A 10,017-nucleotide genomic window follows, 5' to 3' on the forward strand; every position below is an offset into this window, starting at 1 on the left:
TTCAATTCTGAAGTTAGTTGGTCGGTTGTTTGTTGTCAGTCACTTGAGACATGAATTTTCGGACAGATACACAAAAAACACACATTTCTCTTCTATATATGATACTACAAGTCTACAAGTGTTCATTCTTCATATCCCCGAGCCATGAGTTCTGCCATGGATTTTCTTTCCACCCCGATATCTCCCATAGCAACAAGTTTAGCAGTAATTTTAGCTACACTTAAATCAGATCCCATGCTAGAAGATTGGGTACTGAGAGCAAAAAGAAATACCATCCTGTTGTCACAAACTACATAAACACCCTAATGAACTTCTCTAGGCTACACGACTACATGACTGAGTTTGCATACAAACACAAAACAAGGGCGCTTAACTTGTTCATAAATTATGTTGTCACCACAGATCCTGCAAACGTTGAGTACATCCTCAAAACAAACTCCGCAAACTAGTATTCCAGAAACATTGAAAACAAAAGTCACATTTAAAGATGCCAATGAAAGGAGAACAATATAAAAATGAGTAACAGATCATGATCATGCATCATATATATATATATATATAGGGTTTAGGGATGGGCAGCCAGTACGTATCCCTAAACCCTAAGCAGCCAGTACGTATGTGGCCGATGGATGGGCAAAAGAAATGACAATACTGTGAAAGGATCTTCAGCTGTTAACCACGAACGGTTTCCTTTAACAGGGTTTGTTGCTGAATCAAATATATCATCAATCAATGGGATTATCCACGAATGCTAGTCGCCCCTCATATGAAAGCTTTTCAACACCGCCCGCATACAGGTTTGCTGAATAAATCTTCAGCCAACACAATCCAGACTTCCTAATAATGGTCATCCTTCAGCAAATTCAAGGACTCCTCAACAGAGATCAGAACTCAAATGATTCAAATGTGGATGCATTGGGTATGTTCGGACTCGGAAATCAAGTTTGTGGGGGATAGTAAAAGCCTTCGTCGTATATTTAAACAGTATAGCCGCGCGGCTATACTATTTAAATATATTATTTTTAAAAGTATAGCCGCGCGGCTATACCTTTTAAATATGTATTGATTCGTTTGGATTAATGAAATTATGACTTTTCCCTAAAAAACAGCTTTGAATTTCAGTAGAAGCGTCTTCTTTACTATACAATATGCCAAAGATTTCAAACATGATAAGCTCCAAATCCCGAGTCTGATAGAAACTCAAATGCAAGTCCTGGGTAAACAATCTTACCCATTTACACTGACTCGAAGAATGCAAGAACATGGGAGATGATGAGCCTGTCTCTCCTATTGAAGTTTAAAGCTTAATTCATTAATACCAAGCAAGACCAAGAAATAAAGGAAGGGAGAGAAATGGATAGGGTTGAAGCTTGAAGCTTGAGAGAAGCGGATAAGGTTTTCGAGGGAAAGTCTTGTGTTTTAGGAGATGGCTCTTGTTTTTGAGACCGTTGGGTTGGCTCTTGCTTGTAATAGTCTTGGGCTGGCATTTCAAAAGGCCCAAATTGGGGTTCATTCACAAGGCCCAAGCTCACAATTAGGTTGGGTCTTCAATTAACGAAGAAAGAAAATTGGTTCGGCCTCCAAGTTCCAACCAATAAAATTGGAATAATATGTATCCAGAGATTTTATAGGTGCAATAAGAAATTTTGGGATTGAATTCAAAATGTGGTGGGTGTGCTAATCAAAACCTTAGGTGCATTTACAAATCCCTAAAATATTCTCTCATACATATACGTGTAAGTGATTCTCTCTTACGTGATGAACCTATAATGTTAAACCAATGTTGAAAGATATTTCAAGTTCGAATGCCTCATTTCTCGTCAATAAAAAAAAAAAAAACAAAGCTATTTAATTAGTGAGAAAAAGAATGGAATTTCTCAGTCACAAATATTATTATAGGAGTTCATTTCCTAAGATGATGAGAATGCCCCTCTTTAATATCATTGTTGGATATAAACAAAGCTGAAATAAGTAGCAAGAAATGTGGCCTATTCTTATATTAAGCTCTAAATTGATACAAGGATGTAATTGGTATTTATGGTCAGATATTTAAAGACTGATTCATCATTGAAACAAATATTTTTATACCAAATTTAGAATACACTAGATGCCAAACCAAGGACCAGCACTGCACGACCTGTAGAGCAGTAGCATGCAGTGGTAAATCATACATCACAAAACCCTCCTATTTCAATTTTCAGCTACTATATATATGTAAAGCCGCACTTGGCCAGACCGTACAATGTGCCTCACAAAAAACAATGCTTTCTCCACAAAAAAAACACCCTATCCTACTCTTTTGAAGGTGAAAAGAATGTCTCAGATTACATGCTACTTAGGCGCACCCCAAAATATCCTATCTTCTCCACCATCTCATTTGCGATCATATTCTTCATTATCTATGTAGACAACACTGTCTTTAACCTTCCCATGCATCCTGTTGACCTGAGAATCCACGAACTTTTTCAAGATCACAACACTCGATTACCTCGACAGAAAACTGAATCAGCCTTGACTGCTGAGAGCATGCCACAGCTTTCCATGCAGGAAAAGATAGATGAAGTTGCAGAGGAAGTTCCTGATCCTCTGGTTCCTCCAGAAAATGTCACTAAAGGGGAAGCTCCCGGAACTGCAGATACTCAACTCAAACAATTTAACAGAGCAGTTTCATGGTCGAGTACTTGAGTTCCTCAACCATGGATGCAGTGTTCAGTTCTACATGATATGGTTTTCACCAGCAACCAAGTTTGGCAAAAGAGAATTCATGGCCATGGAATTCTCTTTAAATTCAATCCTAAAGGGTGCGTGATTTGATGATCCTATCAAAAAGCATGGATTCAGGAAGTGGATACAGAATCCTGAAGCCGCTTCTCGATCGAGGATTCAAAGTAATAGCATTAACACCAGACCTGTCCTTTCTAGTCAAGAACACCCCAGGTGAAACTTGGCTTCAAGAATTATGACTAGTCTCAGACAACTGTGTCATTTGACCTGATATGTATAATTCTTAAGGAAATTTTTGCGCCATAAGATGGTGAAGGTGAAGCCTATATGCTTAGGCATTTGACTCACCTAGTCACATCACATGTAGCAAAACCCGCTATCTCTCTAGTAGAGTTCATAGTTCCATTATTACAGAGAGGGTCACGGGTCGCGGGTCGCGGGTGTGGGCGAGGGGTCGTCGCGGCCTGGTGGTGGTGATCGACTCGTGAGAGAGAAAGAAGCAACAACGTGAGGTTTTTAAAGTCAGAGAAAAAAAAGACCCGCCCAGGCGCCCAGAGCCGCCTAGATCCGCCTAGGCGCCGCCTAGGCCGATTTTTCGAATCTGAAGCAAAAGAAAAGAATTCATAGCCACTTGAATGTCCCAGCTTGAAGCAGATTCTTGTCTCGTCCCATACCATCAGTTTTCAGATTGAAAAATCTTACATCTTTGCAAGCATCAACACTTGAAAGATACTCTAGCCTCCCTAACTAGACCAGTAACAAAGGTCCAAGCTTTACCTGCACACAGCTTGCCTGGATGGTCCCTGATTTTTTTTTAAAAACGGTGATTTGAGCATAACCCATCACCATAAAAGTATCCAACTTCAAGTTCAATCCCAGAAACTAAAAACTTTTGCAGTGCAAAAATTGAATCCCCGTGCTACCTTCATTTAAAGAACAGGAGAGAGCAAGAAACGGGGGTACAAATTTGCATTTTATGTGTCTGAAACGGTTAATGGGTAGTAGCTGCCGAGATTGAGAACAAGACAGTGGAAGAGAGGATCCAAGTGGCAAACGAAATGCGAGCTTGAGATAAACCGTGTTGGTTTGACAGCGAAAGTGTTTTAGAGACCGTTTGGTGGGCTTTCGGCTTGTATTATTAACTCCAAAGGCCCAAAACGATGGGCTTCATTCACAAGCCTCAAGCCCAGAAGATTTGCATATACCTTTTTCACCCAACAGAAAAAATAAAAAGTATAAATTATAAAGGGCAGTTTGTAATTTAAAATGGTTCTCTAAAATTCTTAATGTTCTCAGAAAATCCAACGAATGCTAATAAAAATTAGATATTTTATTTTATTTTTATAGCTTTCAACTAATAAAGTTAAGGGATTCTTATGTGTAACAAGATATTTACTCATTGTTCTAAGCAAGGCAGTTTAGCTTAGTGATCTAATCAAATCCTGAATGCATTTTAGAAACCCTAAAATTGCTCATGTTCTAGAAGCAATGGCGGTGTTGGAAATGACAAAATTGGAGGCCCACTTGAATGCGAGAATTGATTTCTTCTTATAAACCTAATTCAAACCTAATTACACCAAAGCTATTTGGTTCGTATGATGAACATGTCCCTCCCTTTGATAATTATTGTTTGATCGATCCAATGATGTAAGAGGTATAAATAATAAACCAGCTGTAATAAGTAGCTATAAAATCTGCCCTTTTCCTATAATTGATTCAAGGATGTCATTTGTATTTATGTTTGTCAAAATGGCCATGAAAGCTCGATCCATTAAGATTGTTTTGAACATTAAAGCAATAAAAAACACTCATAAAATTTGCTAAATATTTGGTCCTCATAACTGCAATACTTGCCACATACATTCACGTCTAATTCTTGCAAAGATGATTGATGATTCAAATCAGAGCCATTGCTTTAAATCATACACTAAGGGTGTATCCAATTCTAACTTTTAAAGACATTTTTTAAGTGAGTGACTTTTCTAGAGTTGACAAATTCTTAATGACTTTTACATACTTTAAAAAGTTAAGTGACAAACTTTCATATACTTTTGTCATAGAGTTTTATAGACTTTTAAATACTTATTTTTTAAATTTATTTTACGAATAGCATTTATCTTTTATGTTGAATGAATAGTCGGCATACATGGAATAAAAAATTAGGAAAAAAAAAACAATTGGATACAAATCCTTATTAATTGTGTATATTTTCATAATAGCTTATAGGTAAAATGCATCCAATGCACCTTTTAAATTTTTATTTATCAAAATCTAATCACATAGTAACATATTCTTATCAAAAGAAATAAATATTACTCAATCATCAATAATATTTCATAAACACTTACAAATCAACAGAAATGGTCAGATTACAACTTACAAGAGTCTATATTCCTGCAATTCTCCTAGCCCAATACATGGGATGTAATCAAATTGAGAATATTATATGAAAAAATTATCCACCTAACGAATTATGGGTTAAGAAACAATACCTAAATAATAAATTAATGAGTTTAAGGGCAAAAAATTATATAATAAAATATTGTATGCAAACCTAGCATATGAGACAATCAATATAATAAAATATTTATATGCAAACATAGCTTTGTGATGAAATATTGATAAGCTTCAGGATGCAAGCATGAAGAAAAGAATAGAAGAAATATTCACCAACAGATGGAAAGTACACGTGTGGATGAGAAGAGAAGAAAAACATTCAAGATTTTTTACTAACCTGAAGGAAGTGGATGACAAGATGGGATACCAAAGTGGAGCCCTAACCATAAAGAAAAAAGATACATCTGCTTGCTACTTGATATAACGAGGGAAGAAAGAATTGGAGACGTTTTGGTTCTATCTTCCTAGCTTCCCAATATTTTCATAAAGTCTGGTGTAAATTAGCAAGACTTTTGGTAGTAAGAATTAGCTTCAAAAGTATTGAAAAGTCATTTATTTCACAAAGTTTTTAAAAGTCATTTACATTTTGAATACCTCAAAACTTTTACATACTCTTTAAAACTCACAATTGAATACAACTAAACTTATAAAGACTATTTAAAAGTCATAATTGAATACTTTCAGACTTCTAAACTCATTAAAAGTCATTAAAAGTTAGAATTGGATACACCCCCCTAAATAGAAACTTATAAATACCACTTGGCTTGATCACCATGGCTCCTCATCAAGATCAATGCCTTCTCCAAAAGAATCCTCACCCAGTTCTACACTCATGACAGTCAAAAGAATGTCTCACAAAGTGTTGGATCACAGCCAGCTTAGACGCACCGCGAAATCCTCCCTCTTCTCCACCATCTCATTTACTGCCATCTTCTTCATCATCCATGCAGACAGCTTTGTCTCCAACCTTTGCATGCATACAATAGACTTGAGAATTCATGAAATTCTTGACCATAATCATGTCCAGACTCAAGTGGCTCAAGAGCAAATTGAGTCAGCCTTGACAACTGAGCAGAGCACGCCACAGCTTTCAATTCAAGCGAAGATTGAGGAACTTGAAGATGAAATTCATGATCCTCTGGTTCCTCCAGAAAATACCACAAGAGAGGAAAGACGTGTGTGGTTCCGACGAAAACTGCCGGAGCCAGAGATACTCAAGTCAGACAAATTGTCACAGCAGTTCCACAGTCCAGTGCTCGAGTTCCTCAACGATGGATGCAGCCTTCAATTCTACATGGTATGGCTTTCACCAGCAAAGTCATTTGGGGAAAGAGATTTCTTGACCGTGGACACCCTCTTCAAATCCCACCCTCAAGGATGCTTGATGATCATATCAAACTCCATGGACTCGGCAAGAGGGTACAGAATCCTGAAGCCTTTACTTGACAGAGGGTAAATACTTGCAATCGCACCAGACTTTCCCTTTCTTGTCAAGAACACACCAGCTGAGTCTTGGCTTGAAGAATTAAAGAGTGGCAGGACAGAGGTTACATCCCATTATCTCAAAACCTATCCAATCTGATTAGGCTTGCAATGCTATACAAATATGGAGGTATCTACTTGGACACAGACTTGATAATTCTGAAGGATTTCTCTGGGTTGAGGAATGCAATTGGAGCACAAAGTTTGGACTCAGAGTCCAAAATCGGGAACAGACTAAATAGTGCAGTGATGATCTTTGACATAAACCATCCAATTCTGCTAGACTTCTTAGAAGAATTTGCTACAACTTTTAATGGGAACAAATGGGTCACAATGGACCTTACTTGGTCTCCAGAGTAATTGCTAGACTAGAAAGGAGTGGAAGGTCACTGGATTATAACCTTACAATATTGCCTCTTAAGGCATTCTATCCATTGGACTGGATTAGGATACACAGGATCTTCAGGAAGCCCGAGAGGGAATCGGAGTCAAGAGCGGTGGAAATCACACTAAATGAGCTAAATGCAAGGGAGACTTACGCTGTGCACCTATGGAACAAATGAAGTAGACAGTTGGCCATTGAAGAGGGAAGCGTCATGGCGAGATTGATCTCAGAGCACTGTGTCATTTTCCAGGACCTATATGCTTCTTAAAGAAAACTTATATGCGGTAATATGGTGAAGGAGAAGCTAGTTCAAGCAAAGTGACTCATCTGTGGCAAAGCCTCTGCAGAACTCAGAAAAGAAAAGGAGCTCTTTGTTCAGAAGTAAAATTAAATTGGTAGTTTAATGCTTGAATAAGTCCCAAGGCTAGGTAAGTTTTTGTTTAATGCATTGCCAAGCATTTTTTATTTTCTGTCTTTTTGGTTTGAGATATTCTATTTCTCTAGTTTCTAATGTAAAAAGATCACGACTTATATATATAGTTTTAGATATTCTCAAAAGCATGGTAAATCTGTTAATGAGTATTTCTGTTTCGATGAGTGTTCAAATTTAGTAGAAAAGCTCCTCTGCATTTAGAGCCGGTGCAGTTTCCTGCATTTTAAAGAGAAACAAACCAACCAATCAATCCCATTGCTTTAATCACTTCACTTCAGCACAAACTTTTTGCACAAAAACTTTCTGATGCCATCAAGTCCTTTTTCTAGTGATCCATTTCTGGATCCACAAAATAACACAAAAATTGTGAAACTAGATACAACATACATATATAGACTCATTATAGAAGAGGAATCAATTACATAAATGACTGATAAACTCGATGGATGGCCAACAAATTTACATTAGCGAGAGTGAATGCTATTAGTATGTCTGTATGACCGTGAGAACGAAAAGGGCCACAGCAGCAACGAATGATATGATACTCCATGGACTAGAGAAGTACGTGTGGTAAAGGAAGTTTATATGTCTCCTAAATCGCACAAGGCAACCAAGACTTACAGTATGCATTCACTTGGTCACACAACTTACCAAAACAGAAGTCCTTCACAACAACCATGTCCAATATAGTTTTGAATTCAGTGAAATATTATTGGTCTCCAACACTACTGTGATTTAATAGATTTATGATCCCTCTTTCCCTTAGTAGTTTTATATCCCGTGTGGAACTAATGAGACTCTTCGTGAGGATCAAATACGAGTAATATGATGCGTACTTCTAAGGCTGCATTGCTCAAAAGCGATCAGGTTCCTAAAGAGTGAATCTGATGTCAAGTGAATGTCCACTGGTGGAATTCTGATTATTCCCTTGACAAAAGTTATGTTTAACAAATGGTCCTCCGACAACCCTTTTTCAAACTCAATCCCAGCCCTTAAAAGGTTTGAAGCACTAAAATTGAATCCCCATGTTTTAATATTGGTTGCAGCTGCTTGTTCAGGCCTAGGAATCCCTGAAGTTAGATGTATTGTAGAAACATGTTGAATGTGAGAAGTCAATTCAACAGACTGAGATTGAGATATGACCAGGTCAGATCTCTGTAGCACTGCGTTTCAGTTGGTGATTTGTTGTTATGGAATCTAAATTTGGGAGGTAAAATTTGTGCAAAAGATGAAGCAAATGATGGTTTTTTGTGTCAGGCTCTTCTTTTGTTGACTTTTGGTTCATTTCAAAGAACTTAAGAGCAAGGCTAGTGACAGAGTTTGGTGTACCCTTAAGATGAGACTTCATAGCATCATACAAACTTTTGAGAATAAAGAAGGGGATCTGGTTTTCAAGTAATATCAGATCATGGCGAAGAGCTGCAATCATCCAAGCACTATTGAATATCGGATCAGATTCGTCTTCTAACTTCATATTTAAGTGTTGATCATACCTGAGGAAAAGTTCCAATATAAAGCAACATCTAGTAACATGATTTCTGCTAGCACATTCTTATCAATGTGGTCTATCTTTTCGGAATAGCATCCATGAACCTTTTCATCTAAATCATAAATAGCATTTGTACACACTTCTAAACATTGGAGGGATTGTGGATGATCTTCTATTCGTGCATAAAAATATTGCATGTAATGCCATTTATGATGTCTCATAGCTACAAGGGCATGGTTGCCTAGATGGAAGGGTCCAATTGAGACAATACGAGAGTTGTATGCTTCATCCTTGACTTTTCGAAGGTTTTTTGGGACTTTATAAATGTTCAAGTTTTCTGACCCTGTTGCCACTTTCTGGTGAAGTTTTTTAGTAATCTCCCGCTTCCATTCGTTCTTATCAGTTGCTTCTGCTTCCTACCATGATTTTATAGGACAGCAATGAAACACGACATTATAAATGACACATGCATGACTCAAAAAAGTTACAAAAAATTTACAAAAAAAATTGCAATATTGATGAAACAACTGCATCTGAAACTCAAATCTACATCTTACCAGTTGTAGGATGTCCTCATTACTCCTCTCAGCAGATTTTCCTTTGCCGTTCAGCTTCCAGTATGAGCTTCCTTAGGGACGAAATATTGCCTTTTATAGCCCTATTATGATGAAATATAGTTATTGTTTTCCGAGAACTTCAAGTTCTCAAACAGACCAAGTCAATCATCAAGTTTTGAACTTTTGCTAAATTTATTAGTTAGAAATATTGAACCTTTTTATAATGGAAATGTTGTGTGTAAAAGTTTGTCAATTTATTATATTAGGCTCTTAGGCTCAACCATCCTATTGTCTCTGTCCTTAGAAGTTGACTTCAGTCCTCAATCAGCTTTGACATCTTAATCTCAGAAGAAAACTAAACTTATGTAGTAGTTTGTGTAGTTTTCTTTGTATTTGTTTGTATCTGAACCCAACCAAAAGAGAAAAAACGTAACAGATGCATTTTTATACTGTAATGTGCACCCCCATCTTCGCACTATGAAATTGCAAAACCAGAAACTCCAACAAGTGAAAAAGAACTATATTTCAATGTCAACGGAAAATACTTACT

At 37.0% G+C, this 10,017-nt stretch overlaps 1 long non-coding RNA gene and 1 pseudogene across 1 annotated transcript; one reads left to right on the top strand and one right to left on the bottom strand.

Moving 5' to 3' along the window:
- LOC18785919 lies at window positions 5,859-7,546 on the top strand (annotated as a pseudogene).
- On the bottom strand, window positions 8,992-9,637 carry LOC109947214. The gene is made up of 2 exons (XR_002270157.1): window positions 9,468-9,637; window positions 8,992-9,326 (listed from the first exon to the last, which is right to left on the bottom strand). It is a non-coding gene; the product is annotated as an uncharacterized LOC109947214 (long non-coding RNA).

Source organism: Prunus persica, chromosome G2 (genome assembly GCF_000346465.2).
Source record: "Prunus persica cultivar Lovell chromosome G2, Prunus_persica_NCBIv2, whole genome shotgun sequence".
Classification (NCBI taxonomy): domain Eukaryota; kingdom Viridiplantae; phylum Streptophyta; class Magnoliopsida; order Rosales; family Rosaceae; genus Prunus; species Prunus persica.